At 36.7% G+C, this 15,652-nt stretch overlaps 1 non-coding gene across 1 annotated transcript; it reads right to left on the bottom strand.

Moving 5' to 3' along the window:
- Window positions 1–13,457: 13,457 nt before the first annotated feature.
- On the bottom strand, window positions 13,458–13,564 carry LOC141635603 (small nucleolar RNA R71). Its single transcript, XR_012540279.1, has one exon. It is a non-coding gene; the product is annotated as a small nucleolar RNA R71 (small nucleolar RNA).
- Between the last annotated feature and the right edge of the window lie 2,088 nt (window positions 13,565–15,652).

Here is a 15,652-nt window from a genome sequence, read left to right as displayed (position 1 = left end):
TTGACGATTGTAAAACCTGTCTAATTCATAAAACTGAGCCAACAATATCACGATTTCAACCAATTTAAACAATTTCTCAAATTACCGAACCCTAATTTTCAAATTCAACAAATTAATCAGCAATTTCGAAATATTACCTTGAATTAAAAGGTTCCATTCATGAAGGACGCGTCGAATAGGCAGATCGTTGAAGAGATTGATGGATCAGTAGTTGAGGATCAATGGTGTTGTGAAGATGGTGATATTCGAGGAGAGAGAAAGAATGATGAGAGGGAAACGAAAATTGGAAAATGACGGAGTTTAGAATGTTTAGAGGTAGGTGGTTGATTTGCGCAAGCGTTAGTATTGTATTAGATTAGATTAAGGTGGTTTCACGGATTCTCATTATATGGGTGGTTACCATTTGGATCCCGACTTATATATATATATATATATATATATATATATATATAGCAAGGATCCGGTGAGTCCACATCTTTAAATGAGTCTGTCCTATCATTTAGAACCGTTCAATCTAATCAGATCAACGTTTGAGATTACCCGAAAAATAGATGACAATTGATTCTGAAATTTGGGGGTCCCGCTTTCCCCCCTCATTTGCGAACATACTATCCCTCTTTCTTTCTCTTTCTATCTCTTAATTTTACTTCTTCTTTGTTTTATCTTTATCCTCCTTTCCTAAAACAAAACCCTTAAACGACAAAAAAAAATTAAGGTATCAAAATCATTGAAATTAAATCAAAATTATGGACAGTTTGAATAAAACCTTCAGAATCAAGCATAATTCGATGTTCTAATTAGTTCCATCTGATCTCTAATACAGAGAAATTAAGGTATTCATTACAAAAACCGGATTCAGTAGGTATGACTGCATATTTCGTGTCAATTCAAGTTTGAATTTTTGAGAAACCATGTTAATTGAGCTATTTTATCTTATCTTCTCTGCATTGTGCCAACATCACATTTGAAGCTTTACTAGATTCCTTTTTTACATAATGTGCATTTGCTTTAATGTTGGTTTGTCAGTTGTTTTCTTTGATGTGATCTTTGTCGAATTCAATTAATCTTTCCCCGGATTTTGAAAATTAATCATTCATATGAAATATTCCGTATGTACTGGAATCAGTGAATTGGTCTAAATCTTTGATTGTGAAATGATTGTGGTGTGAAACCTGAAACAATTGGTATAGTGATATTTTCATCAGCTATTAGTGTTGCAACATTTATCTTTGTCCCTTCATAATGCATAGGGTATTGTCACATATGAGCAGTTATTGTAACACTTATTAATATTATTGTAACACACAGTTGTTTTTATTGTAACAAATATTAGTGGTTATTGTAACAGATAAGTCTATGTCTTTAGGAGAAATTGTAGGTTCAATGAGTTAGGAAAAATTTCCCTAATTCGAAAAATGTTAGCTACTTGATAATCTAAGAGTTGTCTTTGACTATGAATTGTATTAGTGATGTTACGAATCGAATTTCGGACGATTTTGCCAAGTTTGTTGTTGATAACATTAGCACATGTTGTTCCGATGGAAATGCATTTACCTAGATTCCGAAGTTCACTCAATGAAATATTTTCTGCAACACGCTCCGGTTGAGTTCTTTGGTGCTCTTTCTCGAGAATGAGCACTAGAGTTCATGAAGGTCCTATTACTTGTCAACCTTAGACACTACCTTCATATCATCGTTCAAGATGCACAATTGTTCCAGAATTGAGTACCCTCAATATATCCAAGCAATAAAAAAGACCTCATTTTTCTCACGGTAAATTAAAAGCCTATTAGCTCAACTAGAAAGAGCATCGTACAATTGTACGAATGATGTGGGTTCGAATCCCACATAGGTTGTCTTTAGAATAGATAATTGCTTGGAAGTAGTATTCTCTTTATAATTTGTTTTTAGAGCTTCTGTTTTTGTTATATGTTAGTAGATTAAGTTTCTCAAAATCTAAATTTTATAGTACTCCCTCTGTCCCGGTTATTTATTGTCCTTTTCCATTTGGGGTGTCTCAGTCATTTGTTGTCCTTTCTATTTTAAGAATGAATTTGATGAGTAATTTGATTATTCACACTCAATTTATTCCACTTGTCATTTAGTAATTGGTCCCTTCCCTCTTTCCTTGGTCTTTGTGCCAAAACCAAAGGACAACAATTGACCGGGACGGAGGGAGTATAATTTTAAGCCGTATCAAACATATTGCTCTCAATCTAATTTCCATTAACAACAGATGAAATACTCTTAAAGATTGAATGGCTGGTGGAGTGGATCAATATCTTGGCTAGTGAGTTAATTCGTACAATTTATTTCATTTGACTATATTGTTTTGACCACTCTTATAAGTCTAGGCTACATGGGATTCGAACCCATATCTTTGTGCAATATTGCACATCGCTCTACCATTGAGCTAGTAACCTTTAATTTAATGACACGAAATAGAACGCCAACATTACTAAAATCCACAGTAAAACACAAGAATATTGTGGTTTTGAGTATTAAAACTACTAGACGAAGTATAACCTCTTAATAAAAATTCATAATTGGTAAACAAACACCATTCTTTTTTTTAAGTAAAAGGATAAGCTTTCCATTAAACATCAACAAGTAAATAATATAGTATCTTAACAAATACTACACTAAAGCACCAAACAGAAGACCTCGGCTAAAAAAAAGATTACAATCCTAAGCCTTTTATCATTTATTAAGAACTAAGAACTTAAAGCTTTATTCTATCTAACCATATTAAGTCTCTGTCCTTTAGGGGCATACGAACTTTGCTCAGAAATCTGTTGTGTATCTCATATTTGATCAGTTGTGCCACATTAGAGAAGTGTTTAAAACGAAACTGATTCTATTTGATTCATTTGCTTCCAAATCTGATATATACAGGCATTAATCATTGCACTAATAAGATGCCTCTTTAAGCTTAGTACGTCTTCTTATCTTGCACAATTAAAGAGTGTTGACAGTAGGGATGCTAATGTGGAGCCATTTAGTCATCTGCATTAATACCTGAGAATGGTAAGGACATCTGAAAACAGATGCTCAACACTTTCTTCTTATTTATCACAGATGTATCAGTTGTTTGTCTCGCATATCCCAAAATTCTTCAGCTTTTTCCGGGTATTAAGAGCATTGTGATGCACCAGCCAAGCTATGAAACATGCCTTTGGCTGTCCCAAGTGAGTCCACACCTGTAAAGACCAATCCACTTTGACAAGAGGATCACAAAGCATTCTGTAACCACTTGCTATAGAATAGCCCCTGCGATCATTACTCCACTTCCCATTGTGAACCTGAAGATCACATTGTGATATTAACATAATCATATTTACTCGTCTATGTAGGACTTGAACCCACAAGTTCATAATATTGTTGCTTTACTTTTGAGCCAATAGACGTTGATTTGTCGCAATTGACGGCTATACCACTAATGTCTCTTTAGTGCGTGATTACTGAATGCAACACTGAATTTTACCTCCTTATTTTTGCACACAAAAGAAACAAAGAAACTCCTATTATTGTACAAGTAAAGCACCAATATTATGAACTTGTGCAAAACAATGCAAATTCTCAACTATAATAAAACGGTACTCCCCTCACACAAGCTTTATTTGGTGAGTATTAGGCAAGGGAGAGTAAAAGAGAAAAAAATTGAGACTTGAAAATTGTAATCAAAGAATGACAGGATATGTAATTCAGTTAAACAATTATAGTAACATAACTAAGCTATTATTGTAACACACTCATACCGTTATTGTAACACGGGAAAACCATTACTGTACCAAAGTATAACCGTTATTGTAACACAAGTATACCATTATTGTAACAAAGTATACATTCCACGCATTATACATCTCACTTCAATGTAAAACATAAATTAAAATGCTATTCAAAACAGAAATCCTAGCCTAATTATAGAAAAGGTAACACTCATCTTACTACAATAAGTACAAAATCATCAAATTGATAGAACGGAGTTGCGAACAACTTAATCAAATCAGACAATGACAGGATAAGTAATTGAATTAAACCATTATAGTAACATAGTTAAGCTATTATTGTAACACAGTTCAACCGTTATTGTAACACACGTAAACCATTATTATAACAAAGCGTAATTGCTATTGTAACACGAGTAAACCATTATTGTAACAAAGCGTAACTGCTATTGTAACACGAGTAAACCATTATTGTAACAAAGTATAACCATTATTGTAACACGATTAAACCATGACATAAAACAAACAGAAACTCCAGGTCCTCAAAATAACACACACATGCCATTATAATAACACACTTATAGCATTAGAGTAACACAATTATCCACTATAATAACACTTATTCCATTACAAAGGGAGAGAAGAAATTTGATTAAAACTTGAATTGAGCGTAACAGTAGAATCACACATTTATAACAGTAAAGTAAAATTGTTATAACATGAGCGTAACAAATTAACTAAGAGGAAGACACATAAATAAATTGAAAATGTCAGTATCTAAGAATTCCATTGCAACTTCCAGAAAGTATATTTATTTTGCAACTATCCATCATAAAATCAATGTTACTGAATAGAATGTGATTAGAAGCAAAAATTCTAGCCTGATTCAAGCAAAATGTCACTTATGTCACCACAACAATTGCAAAGTCATCAAGTCAAAAGTGTCAAAACTTGACACCTCAAACAAATTCGATAACAAGCGAATCAACGCATACAACTTTGACGTTTTTTGATCCTATAACAAGCGAATCAACACATACAATTCTGATTAATTTCGATCCTTTAAATTAATCGTCATTTACGCCTTAATTTGTTCAACTTAGTAATCCGTAAGAAAGGCCTTCAATTTCTATTGCTATTAAGCCTTGGAACAGTGGAATACTCTAACAAATACTCAATCACAGCATCAAAACTCACCAATTCTAGCAATATACCACATTTAATGAATCAAAACAACTACAACAAAATAAAATTTACAAAATCGAATCAAACCTTGACGGAGTAAACATTGAGGTCACAAATTAGAAGAATCGCAAAGATTCGAGATAGAGCGACGACGATATAGGAATTGGAGAGAAGAATAATTGGCGTGGTGGTTTAAGGTGGCGAAACGAGATCCTAAGAGAAGTCCAGCAAGATTGTGAGACGACGATCATGATTTCTAGCTTGAAATCAACTCGAATCTCAATTGCTTAAGAACTTCATGATAGATAAAGGGATCTGAATTAGGGTTTATAGTTTTTGATGTTTGTTTTAATTGGGAATTTTTGTTAATACAGACGAAATAGGGAGAGTTGAGGAGTTAGGAGAGGGGAGAGAGAGAAAACTAATGGGTAAATATGAGATTTTGTCGGTTGGATACGTTTATGTATTGACAGGCAATTTGACAATTTTATCCTTACTACCAAGCACGCTACTGTGGCCGTTGGATCTCCGTCATCTAATGGCTCAGATTGGTAGGACGGACTCATCCTAAGAAGCTAGACTCTCATGATCCTAACTCTCTCTCTCTCTCTCTCTCTCTCTCTCTATATATATATATATATATATATATATATATATATATATATATATATAGAAATATGATCTCGTGCGAACTTAAAGTTCGGTGCGAATTGTGCGAACTAACTTAAAACCAAAACACACACAAACACGCGCTAACATTTTCTCACTGACATTAATTATTCCCAACTACTTTCCCTTAAATTCCTTCTCACCTCAACACCTCTATCTACTGGCAGTGGAGGCCGCCGGCTACCACCAACATCTCGACGGACCTAAGTCATCGGCGATGCGTCGACCAGTGCGCCGATTGCTGCCGCTCTCTATCTTTGTCGATCCCTAACCATCATCGCCAAATTCGAGAGGGTCAAATGTGAAGATATTGGTGCTTTTGTTGTGGCGGTCCGGTCAATTTAATGGTGGAAAGGGCGGGTGATTAAGATTTTTGAAGGATAAAGCATTGTTGCCATCGTCTGATTAAGGATTTGACATTATCGATGTTGATGAAAATCGATTGATTGGCGCAGATGGGTAATTAGGATTTCTCATTAATGGTGGAAAGGCAGTAGTGATTGCTGTTAGATGTATGTCGGAGCTGGTCGAAGAAGTGGCCAGCGACTTAAACAAGGTGAAAGTGACAAAAATGGCTAGCATTTTGTTTTTGTTGGGTTCCTTTGATTGATGATAGCATGCCTATTTGATGTATGCTTTCTTAGTTTACCTTTTCAGGATTTATGGTTAAATCAAGCTTGGATTAAGAAGTGTTGAGTTGTTGATCATCCTATTATATTGAGTCCTAGGCGTCATCTAATGTACAAGTTAGAAAGTAAAGTATTTTAGAGTAATAGAAACAGTCAAGACCACTGTTACCTTCACAAGTAACAGCAGCCTGGACTGTTGCCTCAATTCGTAACACTTGAACATTTTCTTATCTTTCAAAAGTCATTTACGTGTCTTACATTTTGAAAGATAACTTTCAGATTTTTACAAGGATTTGGCCTTTTAGAAAAAGTGGTTTGAATAATTATCATTTCAAATTATTTCCCCATTGTGCAAATTTGACCCTTTGGCCTTTCATAAAACAAGAAATGCTTTTTGCCATTTTTGTGAAAGCCTGTCATCATGTAACTTGTTTTCCCTTATTTGTTTTCTGAAATTGCATGATCTCTTTTGGATAATTTCAAACACTCTTTCTCTCTTTTGCCTTTTGAATAAGAACCTTCTTTGGTGCAAGTTTAGGAAGTTGTTGAGACTCATCACATGTGATGGTCTTTGACCCTCAAAACCCTAACAACTCCCTTGCTCATCCTCTCTATAAAAGGCGTGTCTCTTCCTCTCATTTCTTCAAGACTTTTGTGAGATTTAATATAAGTTTGCAAATTGTTTTTTAAAGCTTAAAAACCGAGTCATAACTTTGCAAAGCTTTTAAAAGTCTTCAAGTGTTACAATCATGGCTACTGTTACTTTAATATACTAGACTCTCTCACTTATGAATTGTTGATCTTGTAAAGTTATCTACCTCAATTCTTTTTAAGAATAAGTTAGTGGAAGATTGATCTTTATAACATTCTTAGTGTGTGTGTGTAGAGTTTAGGACGGAGTAGTCTTCAACTCTTTGGCAACCGGAGTAGGTTGCGAGTTGGCTTGTTCTAGAACGGAGTAGTTCTTGAACTTGTGTCACAACCGGAGTAGGTTGTTGTCTTTTTATTGTACGGGTTTTTAGTAGTCGGAGTAGATCACTAAAATAGATCAATAAAAAGTAGATTGGACGTAGGCACTTGAGTTCTTGCCGAACCAATTCAAAAATCTCGTGTTTGATCTTCTTTGTTTTATTCTGCTGCTCTTTATTTTTGTTTTATTTGCTTTGCTTAACTTTCGAAGTAACAGTTCCTCATACTGTTATATTTGGTCTGCAGTCTGTACTCCATAAACTGAGACAAATAGCTACAGTCAGAACAATTGTTACTTTCATACTTCAGCAATCACTCATTTTAATACTCTTTTAATCTTGCAATATTATTCAAAGTATTCTCTCATCTCTTTCGTTCATACAACTCACTTTAAATTAATAAAGTTGAAGTTAAATTTTTTAAATAGTACCTAATTCACCCCCTCCCCCTCTTAGGTACTTGAATCCATATACTCAACAATTGGTATCAGAGCCCCGTGCTCTTGATCGAGGCTAATCGCCTTAGAGTTTGATTCATGGGTAATGGATTCCGAGAAACACTCCAAGATCCCGGTCTTTATCTGTTCGAATTTTGGATGGTGGAAACTCAAAATGGAACATTACATCAAAAGCATAGACTATCAATGTTGGAACATCATCCAAAATGGACCTCTTGTTATTGAGGAAACCGATATCTTAAACGGTTTCACCAAAACGAAAGTGGAAAGAAATTACAATGAAAATGACTTCAAACTTGCCGAAAAGAACTCCGAAGCAATGTCGATTCTTCAACGTTGTGTTGGTGAGGGGGAAGTTAGTCGAATCTCTGGATTTCCTACGGCAAAATCTATTTGGGATTCCCTTGTACTTGCCTATGAAGGGACGTCCCAAGTAAGAAAATATCTTGTTGACCTTCTCATGCAACAATATGAGATGTTTAGAATGTCAAAGGACGAATCCATAAATAGTTTCTCTTCACGTTTTTCTTGTATTATTAATGAGCTTAAAAGTCTAGGAAGGAATTTCGAGTCCGAGGACATCATTCGAAAAATCCTTCGTAGTCTAACCTCTAAGTGGCAACCCAAAGTCACCGCCATAGAGGAAGCTAAAGACTTGTCAACCCTATCTCTTCATGAACTAATGGGTTCACTAATGGCTCACGAGTTTAATCTCGACAAGCATTCTAGTGAGTCCTCAAAGGGAAAGAGTCTCGCCCTCACATCCTCTCCAAGTGATGGAGAAGATGAGGAGGAAGACGAGTTTGCTATGTTCACAAGGAATCTAGCCGGGTTAGTCAATGGTCAAGGAAACAAAAGGTTCACTAATAACTACTCGAAAAAACGCTTTCCTAAGAAATGACCTAACTCTACCGTGGGATGCTTTAAATGTGGTGATAAAAATCACCAAATTAAAGAATGTCCCAAGTGGGATGATATCAAATCAAAGGAAAGAAGAGAAAAGGTTAAAAAGGACTATAAACATAGAGTCATGAGTGCTATTTGGGGAATGTCCGACTCCGAGGAAGATGATGAACTCATCGAGGAGGAACTAGAGGCTAAAATGTGTCTTGCAAATCATCTTAAAGAAAAAGTCTCAAAAACCTCAAAAAACAAACACTTAAGATGCCTCATGGCTAATCCCGATGATTCTGAATCCGATTCCGACAACGAGGTAAATCATCTAAAGGCCAAGGCTAGAACTTACTCCAAAGAGAAAGTATGTAAGCTTCTTGACAAACTTTTTGATAAGTGTCGGTTTCAAAATGATAAGCTTGAGGTAATGCAAAATGAGATTGAGGAAATTGCTCAAGAGAACTTTAATCTTAAAAATGAAATAAAAGCAACAGACAGCATCACTGTCACCTCTGAGGCTTATGATGAAGTTAAAATAGTCAACAAGTTAAACAAACATTTGACTAAAGAACTAGAGCGTCTTAGAATGACCTCCACGGACGTCTCTGATCTTGAAAATGTCAACACTACCTTGGTGATGCAAGTTTCCTCACTAACCAAGGAACATGATGATCTTTTGAAGGACAAAGATGCTCTCGAAAATGAAGTCTATGACCTCGTGGTTGAGATTGTAGACCTAAGAGAAACAGTGTCTGGGACTGTTTCTTTTGACAAACATTTAGACAAATCCAATGAGAAAATTGAATGTTTAGTCAATGAAAACAAGTGTCTAAAAGGTGAGGTAGTTAGTCTTAAGAAAGATATAAAAGTTCTTCATGAGAGGCTTATTTTTCTTCAAAAAGGTATGCCCGAATGTAGCACTTCTAGATCTACTCCTCATCATAGATCCGATGAATTCGTTGATCTAAACAAACATCTTGATGAGATGACGTCTAAATATGAAGAGTCCAAAGAAAGAATCATGTATCTCGTGTCTAAACTCAACAACCACACCCATGACTTCATAGTTGAGAAAAGGTTGTCTTTAGAAAGTGTAAACAATGATGAACTCAAAAGGGAAAAAGAAAAGAATTTGCATCTCCTCTCAAGAGTCAATGACTTGACCAATGAACTTGTAAAAGCCAAAAACATCACTGAAAAATGGAAAGGAAGTCAAACCGTGTTAAACTTTCTCACAAGTCAAACCGAGAGATGTAACAAAGTTGCTGGTTTGGGCTTCAAATGGAACGGCCAGACTGATTGTTGCATCCAGAGGCCTAAAACTGATTTTAGAAGAAGGAAATACGTGGGTCTTCCCGAGTACATTATTTGCAACTATTGTGGAAAGAATGGTCATGTTTTCAATGGTTGTAGAAAAAGATTTGAGGACATTAACAAGAATATCAAAGTAATAAAGCAAATATGGATTAGGAAAGACACCGTAAGATATGTTGATCACAAAAGGGGACCCAAGTTTGTTTGGGTTCCTAAACTTAAAATCTAATCTTGTGTAGGGCTTGGTGAGAGGCGGCCGCAATTGGTACTTGGATAGTGGATGCTCTTGTCACATGACGGGTGATAGAAGCCAATTCCTCTCACTTAAAGCATACAATGGTGGCACGGTAAGGTTTGGTGACAACAAGAAAGGTGAAGTAATTGGCATTGGAAAGGTTGGTAAGTCACCATTACTTTGTGTCGACAACATGCGGCTTGTCAAAGGTTTGAAGCATAATCTCCTTAGTATTTCTCAACTTTGTGATAAGAGTAATATTGTAGAATTTAGTGCTAATATGTGTCGAATAATTGATGCCACTACTAATGAACTAATACTCGAAGGAAGACGTGTCAAAGACGTGTACTTAACTAATTTGAACACTCTATCCGGTCACACTATGTCTTGCATGAGTGTAATGAACAATGATCCTTGGTTATGGCATAAAAGGTTTAGTCATGTTAGTACTAAAACTCTTAATACCCTTAAAAGACTCGACTTAGTTGAAGGTATTCTCAATATGAAGTTTGATTTTGATAAAGTATGTGATGAATGTGCTAGAGGCAAACATGTTAGAAGTTCCTTTAAATCCAAAAGAATTGTGAGTACATCTCAACCTTTACAACTTTTACATATCGAATTGTGCGGACCAATGAGAACTAGAAGTAGAGGTGGTAGTCGTTATGTGTGTGTCATTGTTGATGATTACTCTAGGTTTGTTTGGGCACTCTTTTTAAGCTCTAAGGATGAGGCATTTGATGAGTTTCTAATTTGGTTAAGAAAGATTCAAAACAAACTTGATTTAAAACTTGTTTCAATAAGAACCGATCACGGAACTGAATTCAAAAACTCATCATTTGGTGCTTATTGTGATGACAATGGTGTAGACCATAACTTCTCGGCTCCTAGAACCCCACAACAAAATGGTGTGTGATGTGACCATAATTAGCGCATATTTAGCCCCCGAATTAGCCTTGTTCCCATGCTTTTTAGTGCATATTTGGGTCATTTCTTATCTTTAGTTCTTTGTTTTGCATATTCTTTGAGATTTTGATCCCTTGGTAGGAAAGGAGTAAGAATCTTGCATTTTCATGGCAAAACGAGACTAAATTGATCGAATTCAATGACCAAGCATCAAGGAGAGACAAGATTAGAAGGCCTTTGTACATATTATAGTAGAAGAGCAATGTTGAGAAAGGATCCTTGAGTCCCCAAGGGAATCCCCAAGGAATTTATGAAGAAAAGGGAAGAAAAGAAGAAGATGTGTTGCTGAGTGACAATCCGTGCGGATTGTCACCAATCCGGCCGTCCCACAGCTGCACAATCCGTGCGGCTTTGCTCTAATCCGCTCGGATTCCACCTCCACAATCCGCCCGGATTCCCTCGAATCCGCTCGGACCCCATCGCCAGAATCCGCCCGTCCCGACCTTATTCCGCCCGGATTCCAGCACAGCGTGATATCCTCTTCTCCAAGCTACGAAGAAAGAAGCCCTTCCTTCGAAAAATACCGGCTCCTCCTTGCTCAATCTAAAAAGTGTAATTACTAGTTTAGCCCTTAGTTAACCCTAATGCATCCTCCCTAATTTCCACTATAAATACCCCATTAGTCTTATTAGAGGAGCATGTTCTTCTTATCAATAATTAGAGTAGTTAATATCAATCAAATCTCTCTTTAGTATTGTAATCAACAATTAATCAAGTTCTAATACAAGTTTTATTTCCTTAATCTCTCTTTTGTTCATCCTTTATTTTGGGTAATTGAAGATTATTTGGGTTATTGTTGGGAGATTGACAACCTCTCAATCAAGCATTCAAGTACTTCTTTTATCTTTGCTTTATTATTGGAATCATTAGTAGGTATAATTCTCTTAATCCCTTTTTAATTATTGTTAATTACTTTCATTTATTCATCATGTTTCATATTGTTGGTATGATTGACAACCTTGCTAGCATGATGAACATGATAATGAGTGAGTAGTCTCTTAGCTAGGGTTAATGGGTGATTAGGGGAAACCAACATGGGGGAATGATTCATGCTTAAATTAATAAGCTTTCATGTTTTATTTGCTTGCTTGTTTTGATCTCAACTCATGCACATGTTATATTTGATGAAATGCTAAGCCTATGAATCCTTGCATTTACTATAATCTTCTATCTTTTCAATGAGACTTGTAAGACATAACCCAACTCGAGTCTCATTAGACCATGCATGTTGTTGAGTAGGGAAGATTAAGTTGACTTGTAGGTGTTGTACAATCTAATCGATTCGGCTCCGGGACCCAAACTTTCCTAGGATTATAAGATATAACCCAACTCAATCCATCACAACAATAATTGCTTGCTTATAATTTGAGAAGATGTTTGTATGATCAATTCCCATGATTCCCCTATGATCCCATGACACCCTAGTGCTTTTAATCAATTGTTTACACCCCTTTAATTCATCTTGCTTGTTTATTTTCATTGCTATTTTAGTTTAGTGACCTTCTACATCAACCTAATTTGTGACACCCCTTAGACACCACTAGTTGCAATAGAAATCTCATTTCAATACCCATCCCTTGGGATCCGACCTTTACTTGCCTCTTTACTAATTGTAGAGTTATTTGTGAAGTTATAAATTGTGTTTTGATTCGACCGTGACCCAACGACCACATCTTTAATTGTGAACACGAAACAGACCGATCAAAAATGGCGCCGTTGCCGGGGACGGTGTTTACTTGATTTAGATTTCTTTTTATTGTTATTATTTGTGTCTTTCTTCGCCTTGGGGAAGTAAAACTCCTCAAGGTTTGTTCTAATTGTTTTCGAGTTGTTTGATATTTTGCATGTCTAGAAGGTTACAAGGTGATTTGTTACCTTTTGACCGTGAAATCGAAAGAACCTTGACGAACAATAGGAGACTTGTTAGGAGGAATTTAAGAGGTATTAGTGAAGTTGTTCAACCCACTAGTGAGTTCATCAACCCTTTCGCAATAGAAGGAGAGGAGAACCCATTACACAATACCCCACAAAATCCACCTACAATGCCTAAATTCTCGTCACACTCTGTACCCACCGAGGAGAATCTACCAAATGGTACTACACCGCAACATCTAACCGGAAATTTTATTGCCAAGTCCGCCTTCATCCAATTAGTTGAGAGGAGCCAATTTGGGGGGATGCCTAGTGAGGACCCTCATTCTCATATGGAAACCTTTTGCGACTATTGTGATGCAATCTCTCAAACGGGCGTGACTCAAGACCAAATTAGATGGGTCTTATTTCCTTTTTCTTTAATCGGCACCGCGAAGCAATGGTTGAAGGGCCTTGATAAGGCCACCCTCGGAATAGATTCTTGGAAGAAGTTGGCTCTAGCTTTCTACAAAAAATTCTACCCACCGGAAAAGACTAACATTCTAAGAGCTCAAATTACGGGTTTTAAGCAAAGGGATGAAGAATCTTTGTATGAAGCTTGGGAGCGGTTCAAGGGAATTTTTCGCTCATGTCCTCACCATGGACTTAGTGAATGGTTTTTGGTACAACAATTTTGGAATGGTTTATATGAAGATTCTAGGAACATTCTCAATATGGGATCAAATGGAATGTTCACCGAAGTTGATGACAATTAAACATGGAACAAGATTGAGGAAATGGCGGTCCATAACTCACAATATAGTAGACCTCGCAAGGCTACTAGAGGAGGAAAGCATGAAGTGGACTCCGTTACTCAATTAGGTGCTCAACTTAGTGCTCACATTTACACAATCAACTTGAAGTTTGAACAAGCTATGGCTAGACTTGAAGAAAACTCAAAATCATCAAAGCATCATGTTAATGCCATGACGGCATCCTCATCAATCCCAAGTGGGATATGTGAGAATTGTGGAACTTTGGGACATGACCAAGGTGAATGTAGGGGAACAAATGAACAAGTGAATGCTTTCCAAGCATACAAGAGTGGTACCCCTTATTCCAACTTTTACAATGAAAACACCAAATTCCATCCAAATCTCTCATACAAAAGCCAAAATGTTCAAAACCCTCAAACAACGTACACTCCACCACCCATGAGAAACCAAAATCAAAGACCCTTTTACAATCAAAACCAAGGTTACCAAAATCAAAATCCATACAATCACCAAAATGACCAAGGTTTTGATGTCCAAAAAGCGGTCCTCCAAATGCAAAAGAATCAACAAGAATTTTTCACTCAAATGCAAAAAGATAGCCAAGCAAAGGAAACCACCATCAACAACATTCTAGCTTACACCAAGATGTTGGAAACACAATTGACTCAACTAGCATCTTCAAGCTCACAAAGACAAAAGGGGCAATTACCACCTCAAAGTAATCCCCCTAGACATGAAACGGTTAGTGCCATTCACTTGAGAAGTGGTATAAGGTATGAAGCACCAAGGAATCAAGTTGAGGATGAAGTTGTGGAAGCTAGTGAAAAGGAAGAAATTGTGCAAAGCTCCAAAGATGGAGAATCATCAAAAGAAGAAAGTTCAAAGAAAAATGAAGACAAGGTCAAGGAGAAGGAGCCCATCGTGATTAGACTCCCTTTTCCAAGTTCTCAAGCCAAGCCCAAATTTGATGATCAACTTGGAAAGTTCATGGAATTTGTGAAGAATTTGTAAGTCTCAATTCCTTTCACGGAATTAATCAATCACGTGCCGGCCTATGCGAAATACATGAAAGATATCCTCACAAAGAAGAAGTCGATCCGGAAGCTTGAGACTATCGCCTTCACTAAGGTGAGTAGTGCAATACTTCAAGGGAGTTCACCTCCAAAGTTAAAGGATCCAGGAAGCTTCTCAATACCGTGTACCATTGGCGACACGACGATCAACAAAGCCTTATGTGATCTAGGGGCTAGTGTGAGTGTCATGCCGTACTCGGTGAGTAAAAGGTTGGGGATGGGAGAGCTTAAATGCACCAACATCACACTCCAAATGGCCGATAGATCGACGAAGACACCATTAGGGATATGGGAAGATGTCCCCGTGCGAATTGGGAAGTTTTTTATCCCGGTGGATTTTGTCATTGTTGATATGGAGGAAGATTCCAACATTCCAATCATTCTAGGAAGACCTTTCCTACACACCGCGGGTGTGGTGATTGATGTGAAACATGGTGAGCTCACTCTAGAAGTAGGAGATGAAAGCATAACTTTTAATCTTGACAAGACTATGAGAGCTCCTCGTTTGCATGAACCATGTTTCATGATTGATCATTATAGCCGAAAGGATGAAAGGAAGAAATCGGAACTCCAATGGAAGAAGAAAATTGAAGATGCTCCATTCAAAGAGCAAGTGAATTGTGACAAGGAGAGCTTGCAAAGCTCATCAAAATCAACCAAGGAAGAAGAGAATGGCCTCATTGACCAAGAGAAGAAATTGGGAGAGTTGTCTCCATCTAAGCAAGAGATTTTCAATGATCAACTTTTATGAAGTTTGTGGTCTCTGGGACAACGAGTTTGAAGGGATTTTTAATCCCTACATTGGTAATGCCATCGATCAAGACCGACAACAAGGGCCAAGGTCTATTGAAAACCTCTACCATGATAATGAACAAGCTTTCGATTACTTTTTCAAGGTGTTGAGCA

Source organism: Silene latifolia, chromosome Y, assembly GCF_048544455.1.
Source record: "Silene latifolia isolate original U9 population chromosome Y, ASM4854445v1, whole genome shotgun sequence".
NCBI lineage: Eukaryota > Viridiplantae > Streptophyta > Magnoliopsida > Caryophyllales > Caryophyllaceae > Silene > Silene latifolia.
Note: the sequence above shows the minus strand (reverse complement) of the source record. Positions and strands in the feature narration are given on the sequence as shown.